The 9,675-nt window shown below is 32.1% G+C and overlaps 1 long non-coding RNA gene across 1 annotated transcript; it reads left to right on the top strand.

The window, feature by feature from the left end:
• The first annotated feature begins 1,459 nt into the window (after positions 1-1,459).
• Positions 1,460-4,694, top strand: LOC101493238 (uncharacterized). Its single transcript, XR_001144188.3, has 3 exons — positions 1,460-2,002; positions 2,257-2,340; positions 3,252-4,694. It is a non-coding gene; the product is annotated as an uncharacterized lncRNA (long non-coding RNA).
• Positions 4,695-9,675: the final 4,981 nt, after the last annotated feature.

Here is a 9,675-nt window from a genome sequence, read left to right as displayed (position 1 = left end):
TAAGGTAGTTACAAAATTCATACTTAAAAATGTGTTTACAAGATTTGGAATACCAATGGCTATCATTAGTTATGAGAGAACTAATTTTTGTAACAAATTGATTGAAAACTTATTGTTGACATCATAAGTCAAAATCAAGATAAACAATACCAACCATCCACAAATAAGTGGACAATTTGAACTCTCAAAAAGAGATGATATATGGATTTGAGTGTTTCTATATGACTTGAAGGATCTACTAACCAAGTGATATTATCAAACAAAATACCAAATAAAACAGAGAAAACAAACAAGAAAATATGGAGAAGGAAGAAAATGATAGAAATCACCACACTCCAAAAGAGAGTAATAAGATCAAGGTAAAATCACCATAAAAGTAAGAGGTTCTTGATTAGATCTATGTTTGGTTCAATGAAGAACCCTATAGAGCATTTATCCAATCTCATCCAAAGTATTTTCTTTCCTTCAAAAAATTCTCCATATGTCTTACAATGAAAAGACATATATAACCTAACACAAAATGACATAGTGCCTAGGTTATACACAACTAATGACATTGTGCCTAAGCTACCAAATATTTAGGCACACACACAAGTCAACATAACTCCTAATTAAAAGGTGTGACTATTACATCTCAAAAATTAAAAATAAGTCATAAGGTATTTATATGACCAAGAGATGAATATGATGTGGATCAATCTTCTCATAGGTCTTAAGATTAAGAAAATTAACAACTTGTTTATTCAATTGTTCCTTTAGCTTCCTAGCCTTCCCTCTAGTCAATGGTCCTTCAACTCTTAGTTCTTGAAGTTCATTAGCCTTCATGTATGGTTTATCCACATCAAAGATGAAATAGAATCTTAAAAAAGGACGTAAATCTTTCTAGGTTGAATTGGTCTCTTCATTTAGAAGATGCTTTGTTGACCTATAAGAATGTCTATAAGACATATTTAGGTATATCCCTTAATAGTTAAATTTAGGGAAAAACATGTCATTTTCTAATTGAAGTACAACACAAAGCATTTTGGAATCTAAAGAAATTAAAATTAGATTTAAAACAAGTTGGTGCATCAAGATTGCTTCAAATTAATGAGCTAGATGAGCACAACAAGTTTTCTTATGAAAATGTTGTGTTGTATAAATCTAAGTTTACCAAATGGCATAACAAGAGGATTCAAAGATGATAGCTTCATATTGGGAGAGAAAGTCTCATTATTTTATTATGGAACTATTGATTTAAAGGAAGGATATGGTAGAAAATTCAAACACTACAAAAAAAATTATCTATTGTGACACTCATCTTTAAATGTTTTCACTATAATTACTTGTAGCTACACGTTGAGTGTCACTAATTATCACTGAAAAAAATAACATATACCTACTGTCGCTAACCGTAGGTAAAGGATTTAAGAAAACAAATTACCCTTATTTCTTTTTCATTTAACTTCTCATTTCCCCAAATCAAAATCTGTATGCTTTTCATTTTTACCCAAATTAAAATCTCTTCTACTTCTACCATTGTTTCACTCCTATCATAGACTCCTATCGTAGAATCCCAATCAAACCCTAATCGAGCAATAGAACCCTAGCCATGTCGATTAGAAAATTACAGCGAGCTTGCATGCGGTAGTATGAACAGTGGAGCTCACGAAGCTGCACTTGATTCGTGGATAGTGCAATCACCGGAAGAGGAAGCGAACACATCGACGAGACGAGGGTTCCAAACGGAGGAATAGACACAGTAAGCGTGTTCTTTGAAACTGCGAACGGAAATGGGACGATCGAGAGTTTATAATTTGACGGTGTCATCCCATGAACCGGAGAGGAAAGAGTCACGGCAAACGGGGTTAAGCGGTGGCGACGGCTATGGGGTTTTCGTAGAATGGTCTGAACTTGACAGAGTAACCATTGAATGGGGTTTTGAAAACCGGCATCATTTTGAGAATCGGAGTTTGGTCAGGTGAAAGAGTGAGTATTAGGTGTTTGATGTTATGCGCCTGAGGTTGGTTCTCTTTGATTTGTCATATGTTTGTCAATAAGTTAAGGATTGATATGAATATGAAATTAGCGAAAAGGATGTTAAAAATTTGATATGAATATGAATGGTTTCTCCTTCTTACAACATCAATCTCGACCTCAAACTAACAACTTCCATGATAAGGCACTTGTCATATCATATTGTATTAGACCTTTTACTTTGTTTCATTGGCTGGAAAAACATGCCCAGTTTTGAAGTTTGCTTATTGAATACTGCAGGGAAGATGCATAAGGAAAGATGGGGCAACTAAAGCCACTGCAAAGTTTGAGCTGAACCCACCGCCATATCTGCTAAGATCTAAAGTTTGTCAAATACTCTGTTTACCTATTAGAGTTAATTGAATTTCAATTAATCTAAATTTGTCATGGGGGAGTTGGGGACCTATGCTTATGAAACATAGAAATGGGGCTGTCTGTATTTTCAAATTTGAATGTTTGCAAAATTTTGGCATGTAAGCTTTCATCAATAGAGAAAGTTAAAAATTAAAGCATTGAAGAACTCAAGCATCTCAATTAGAGTCATTGTAAGGGCAAAGGCTTGTAACTTAACTAACATAAAATGACCTTACTGGGTTTTAGTAGAAACTGAAAAAACTTAACAAGCATCTCCATTGTTCTTTTGGAGCATACTGAAGAAACTGTTTTTTAACACGATTTCTGGATGTTGACTTGCCATCTATCCATTTGTTGGAATCTCGTTTGAAAATTTATGAATTTTGTATCATGTAGTGGCATCTTTTTCCTGTGTCAAAATTATCAGATCTTTAAATCTGACTGCATGCTGAGTTGCCCCATTGTAATATAGATACACCCATGTGGTGGCACTCAGAGCACTCTTTTTCTAATGATTCATATATTTCTCACATTATGCTTTCCTAAGTTCTACAAATATTCACATTATGTCTGGCAAGATACTGCCTAATGGAGTAGAAGTGCCTTCATCTTTTGAAACAATAGTTAAGTATTTTGAAGTTATATAATCTTTTTTATTAGTACTGGTATATGGTGTGTATTGTTTTGTTTTACATGTCTGGATTCACTTTTCATAACTGCTATAATCTTTTTTACACGGTTTGATTGATTCGACATTTATGCTCTATTGTTCATTAATACTGCTTCCTTCAGAGAAAAGTAGTGACCTTTTCAATTTTGTTCACCATTGAATCTGTATGTTCAGCCATTGATTATGAACTCACATCTGTCCTACTTTACAGGTCAAATTTCCCACTTGTACCTACATGATGAATTGCTTCTCTTCAAAGATGTTATTGTGAAGGTTATTTATGATGTATGTATGACTACTTTAAGTATTTGAGCTTGAGTTTTATCTCCTTATTCCCAATAAAGAGCTGCCTCTGTATATTTACTGCTACTTGGTGCACTAGTCTTGTTTAATCACTAATACTAGATACAACGATGCTTTGATAGTCTTCACTGAACTGTGTCTTTTTAATCACTTTTAGTTTGGAACATTCAGCATTTTCCCATCTTCTGTTTAGGGATATAAATGTAGTTTTTGTCACAATATAAAAAAGTCCTCTTTAGATCCCTGTTTACGACCCTTTTTTCTTGACCTGGCTTTGTTAAAGTTGTATAAACTTTTAGAATTAGGCATTAAAATCTTTGCTCCTGTAAGACCTCACACAACTACTAAAGGAGAGGAATTTGGAATGTCAAGGGTTGTGGGGAAAGGTGTTAATTCTTTAGGAATAAGCATATAGAAGGGAGAGAGAAGGATCTGGGGGAGTTAGTCAAGAATTGAGTAAGCTAAAAAGGTTCGGTTATCAATGTAGTGGCAGAGTTTGAGACATAGTAATCATATAAAAGATGGTAAGAGCAGTAACTGATAATGGAATCCGTAGCAGAAAGAAATCATCAAGAGGTCACCACAGATTTGTAGGAGTTCTTCAAAGACCATCAGGAAGATGGGTGGCAGAGATCAAAGACTCTATACAGCTGAAGATGCAGCTCGTGCTTATGACACTGTTGCATGAGCTTTAAGAGGTGCTAATGCATGAACAAACTTTGATTTGCCACAAGCTGCAACCAGTGGTGTTGGTGGTGGTGCCAAACGTGGTGCTAGTTCAACTTTCAAGATGGAAAACACTGAACCCTTTTCTTTTGAGGATGTAAATGAATCTGGGTTAGATTCAAATTGTTTTCTTGGTGCACTAAAAGCAAAACATTTTGATGGAAAAGAAGAGAAGTTTTTTTCATTTCCTTTTCATAATTCTGTTCTTGTTGTTCAATCAAACATGAACCAAGAGTAAATAGTGCAATTAACCATATATGATTTCTCTGAGTTACTTACATTAGTGTGAGTTACTGAGTATAAACTTGGTATTTTGCTTATACATTACTGTGAATTACTGAGTATAAACCTTCTAAATCTTGGGCTTGTTCTGTTTGAGGCCTAATAGAGGATCCCCCTCTTGTTCAGCCTTCTTCTTCCTATTCTCTTGTTCACTCCTCTGCTCTATATTCGGTGTCCTATTAGTGGTGTAGTTCATAATGAGTCTCTTGCTATATTAGATTCTATCCAATTTGGTTGGAATAGTTCAATGTGTACTGAAATAGATGAACTACATATCTGATATTAGCTTTATTAGCTTTTGTATTTATCTGCATACAATAATACATATAATAATTTAGTTTTATTAGTTTTTGAATTTATCTGATATTTTTTATATTACAGTTCAAACAACACTTAAAATGCTAATTTTCCTTGTTCTATTATTCTTCTGTTGATACAACAGTGTGCGATGAACTGCTGTTAGGCTAAATTAAGAAAAGCACCACTGCCATTCCATTAAGCAACAAAAAGTCAAAATTCAGATAAATCACTTGCAGCAAGATGAAATACGTTAATAACATGGCCATTCCTAAGAAGTGTGACCACATAAACACAATAATTTTGAAGTGTCTCATTAAAATTAAGTGTTGTAGTTGACTGGTTCTAGTCAGGTAGCCAACTTACTCTTTTGGTTGGATTTGGATCTTGTATTCCATTATTTACTTTTTATATTCATAAGCAAAACTTTTTGGAGTATTTATCAAATATTTTGTTTAGAAAGATGATTATTGTTCTTTATGAAATTAGTTTGCAGTTTATCACGATAAATGTTAAGAAATTCATTATATCTTCTGTTGAAAGTTTATCGAATCTTTTAGAGTAAAATAACTATTTATTATGTTTTAATAGAATTAGTAAAATTAATTTATATTTTACTGTATGTTTCAATGACATTAGTTAATAAAAATAAATTAGAAATTTAAATTTAATTTACTGGTATTAATAATTTAGAATTACAATTAGTAGGGAGATAAAATAAAATAAATTTAATTTAATAAATAATTATAAGTTTTAGTGACAGACAACGTCGTAGGAGTAGATCAAGATTTTATTTATATTTATCTTATTTTTAGTGACAGTCACTATTGTAGGTAGAAATCAAAAACATGTAGTGACATTCCTCAGAATATTGAGTGACAGTCCTCAAAATGTAGCAGGACGCCCCCTTAAAGTTGACACTAAATTTGAGTGTCACTCAAAGTATTATTGACCTTTACCTACAGTTTTTTTTACTTTTAGTGACAAACTTTAGGTGTCACGATAAGTCAATTTTTTTGTAGTGAAGTTAATGGTCAGAGAATAAAATACTATTGGGGAGAGCCTATGGAAAGGATGAAGGCCTTCGCGAAGCCTAATGACGAACGATCACTAGCTAGGGTAAAACTAAGGAACTTAAACTAAGCTATCTTAGGAGGCGGGCCAAAAATAAAGGGAGTTTTAATACTACTAGAGTTTTACTTTGTTTTAATTTATTTTGTTGTGCAGGACTTTCAAAGAAACAACATACGTGCCTATAACAAATACAAATAAATCTCTTATTTATCTGCATTTGATGACTACACCAAGCATCTCATTGTCTGACTCTAGTAAATAATGTATGTGTTGGAACTAAGTTGTTTTTAAACTTAGTTTTGATATTAACAAAAGTATTTTATGAGAACAATATATTTGACTTCACATAATTGAAAAGAAGCTATGGTCAAATGTTTTTGAAGAAAATCTAAAATAAAATTTGATAGAGATTTATGATTGAAAAAACTCTTTTACCAAGTTGGAATTAAGATATGATAAAATATTTTTGAAGAAAATCTAAAATAAAATTTGATTATAATATATGATTGAAGAAAATCTTTGACCAAGTTGAAAAGAAGATACGGTCAAGATTTGAAGAAGATTTGATCAAGATTTATCACAAGAAGATATGAATTATTTACATGAAGATTTGATCAAGATTTATCTACAATAAAATATGAACAATATCAATCTAAAGAACTTACAAACTCAATATGAACAAAATACGAACAAGATCAATATGAAGAATTTACAAAATGAATCTGAACAAAATACGAGCACAATCAATCTGAAGAATTTACAAACTCAATCTCAACAAAATACAAACATAATCAATCTGAACAAACTATAAACATAATCAATATGAAGAATTTACAAACTCAGTCTGAACAAAATGCGAACATAATCAATCTAAAAAAACTACTTAGACTGGATTCAAAAATAAAGAATTGGCTAAAGAATATATTATCAAAAAGCATCTTGTTTAGAATTATTTTTGAATAAGATCATTGTTGACCAAGCTATGAATGAAGATACAATTCAGAATTAAACAAAGACTAAATTAAAGCCCTAATTTTTATCTATAAATAGATACTTAAGGCTGAAGAAGAAGATCATTAAAAAATCCGAAAATAGTTAAAGAACTCGAGCTCAAATTCCAAATTCATCTTAGAGTTCAAAGACATAAACACTTGTTCAAACAAAAATAATTTTTTTAGTGTTTTTATTAGAGTGTGAGAGTCATTGTTATAATTAACTTGTTAGAAACAACTACTTAAGTTCCAAACCTATGTAATCAAACCTAATAATGATGTTAATGCGCCTTCAACAATCTAGGGTTTTCAGGTTGTGTGGAGAATAGTTGGATGGTAGAGTCAAGGTATTTGTGTTCCTCAAATGTATATGGTTGTTAGGTAGTTTGAGAAGATTGGATTGTAGGGTCAAGTTGGTTAGTTCCTCCAAAGTATGGGGCTGTCAGGCTATTTGGGAAGACTAGCTTGGAGGGTCACATGCTTTGTAATTTAAGGTATTTGAATTAGTGGATTAAAGCCTTCTGAATGAGGGGACTGGATGTAGCCAAATTAGTGGTGAACCCGGATAAATCTGTGTCCAATTATTTATGCTTTCATTGTTTGCTACCTCTGAACCCGATTGCTTCTTATCTAAATTATTCATAAAAACCAACCAGCCTTCATCAAATTAGCAAAACGTTATCAACTTTGTCAAACACAATTCAACCTCATATCTCTTGTTTGCACCTTCACAACTCCCAAGAATAAAGTTAAACCTAAATCCTACGAAATGTATCTTCTTTAGTTATCCTGACAATGTTAAAGGATATTGCATATGGGATCCCTCAACCCATAAGGTTGTTGCTAGCAAGGATGTAGTTTTCTGCAATGTGAGCTAAAAAAATGACTACACTTCCAAAGAGACTGTTATAGTGCAGATGAAAGAAAAATCTAAAGAACACGATTCAATGTTAAGAGACTATTATAGGAAGATGTTCATCAAAAAACACATCAAACAAAGAAACCATCTTGACATTCATTCTTGAACCACACAATATCCTTTATTGGCTCAAGACGATAGATTTACCATTATGCAAGCATTGTGATAAGCAAGCATCATGGATTAAAGTTTTCTAGAGTAACAACTAAAAGCAAACACATAATGGACTTTGTCCATTATGATTTGTGGGAGTCATAGGAAATTTGTTTTGAAACAAACAAATATTTGATGTCATTAATTGATGACTATTCTAGAATATTAAGGTGTATCAAATCAAGAAGAATTTTGATGTGTTTTTTAGTATTCAAGGAATTCCAAGCACAAGTAGAACTTAAAACTATGAAGAAAATTAAGTGCTTCAGGACAAACAATGGAGGAGAATATGTAAATGGCAAATTTCTAGCATCTTGAAAATAAGATGGTATTGCACAACAATCTGCAATGGTACATACACCTCACAAGAATGAATTTGTAGAGAGAATGACTAGAACTCTCCTATAAAGAACAAGATCTATATTGAAAACAACGCGATTGACCAAATCTTTTTAGGCAGAAGTAGTTAAATTTTCTAGCTATGTAATCAATCAATCACCATTAATAGTAGTCAATATCAAACACCAATTGAGGTGTGGAAATGAAATAAAATCGATTATTCTTCTCTATGCGTGTTTGGTTGTCCTATGTACATGATGTACAACTCCCAAGAATAAAGTTAAACCTAAAGCCAAGAAAATGTATCTTATTTAGTTATGCTGACAATGTTAAGGGATATTGCTGATGGGATCTCACTATCCATTAGGTTGTTGCTAACAAGGATATAGTTTTTGTAGAAAATGAATTGCAATGTGAGCTAAAAATTGACAACACTTCCAAAGAGACTGTTATAGTGCAGATGAGAGAAAAACTAAAGAAAGTGATTCTTGTAAAGATTAACCAATGTGCGAACAACAAGAACCATATGAGGTTAATGAGGAAGGTGTTCGTTGAAAAACATGCCAAACAAAGAAACCATATTGACATTCAAGTTATGTTATAGCAAGCTACAATGCATATTATCTTCTAACTAAAGAAGGGGAATTGTCAACCATTCAAGAGGTTTGGAATGCTTCAAATGATTCTTAATGGATGGTAGAAATACATGAAGAAATGGAAACCTTGTACAGAAACATGACATAGGAGCTTGTGAAACTTCCAAAGGGTTAGAAAGACATTGGGAACAAATGGATATACAAGATAAAACGTGATGGAATTGATTAAATGGTACAGTATCTTAATTGATTGATCATCAAAGAATATGCTCAAAAATAAGATACCAACTTCAATGAGTATTTTCTCTAGTTATCAAACGTATTACTATCAGAGTAATGTTGAAGATGTGTACTATATTTGATTTACATCTTGAACAACTAGAGGTAAAGATTTTGTTTCTTCATGGAGAGCTTTTGGAATAACTTAATATGTTCCAACTAAAAGTCTTTACAAAAGAAGCAAAAGAAAACTTGGATTTTATTATTTCATAATGAGCCTTTAATACAACATACTAAGTTCAAACCATTGTATTTACTACAAAAGGTTTGATGATAATGATTTTATCATTTTGCTGTTGTATGTCGACGACATGTTGGTAGTAGGTCCCAACAAAGTTTGCGTCCAAGAATTGATGGCACAATTGGTGAGGGGAGTTTGATTTAAAATACATGAAATTGATGACTCTTCATCATATACCTATTTTCTCATTGTTTTAGTCTTATTTATCTTCAATCATTAGTTAAATTAAGAAGTTATTTAATATATTTTGTTAATTTTATTTCTTTGATTTAATGAAATATTTATGTTATTATTTCCTTGATTAAATAGGAATTTTTTGGAGTTTTGTGTTGTTATATTGTTTTAGTGCAGTGTTGAATTTTGGTGAGAAATTAACATGACCTATGTAGAGTATTTAAGCCATCTCTGGAGTTGTAGATGTCCCATTGGAGTCA

The sequence above is a fragment of the Cicer arietinum genome, chromosome 6 (assembly GCF_000331145.2).
Source record: "Cicer arietinum cultivar CDC Frontier isolate Library 1 chromosome 6, Cicar.CDCFrontier_v2.0, whole genome shotgun sequence".
Classification (NCBI taxonomy): Eukaryota; Viridiplantae; Streptophyta; class Magnoliopsida; order Fabales; family Fabaceae; genus Cicer; species Cicer arietinum.
This window is presented reverse-complemented; position numbering and strand designations above follow the sequence as displayed.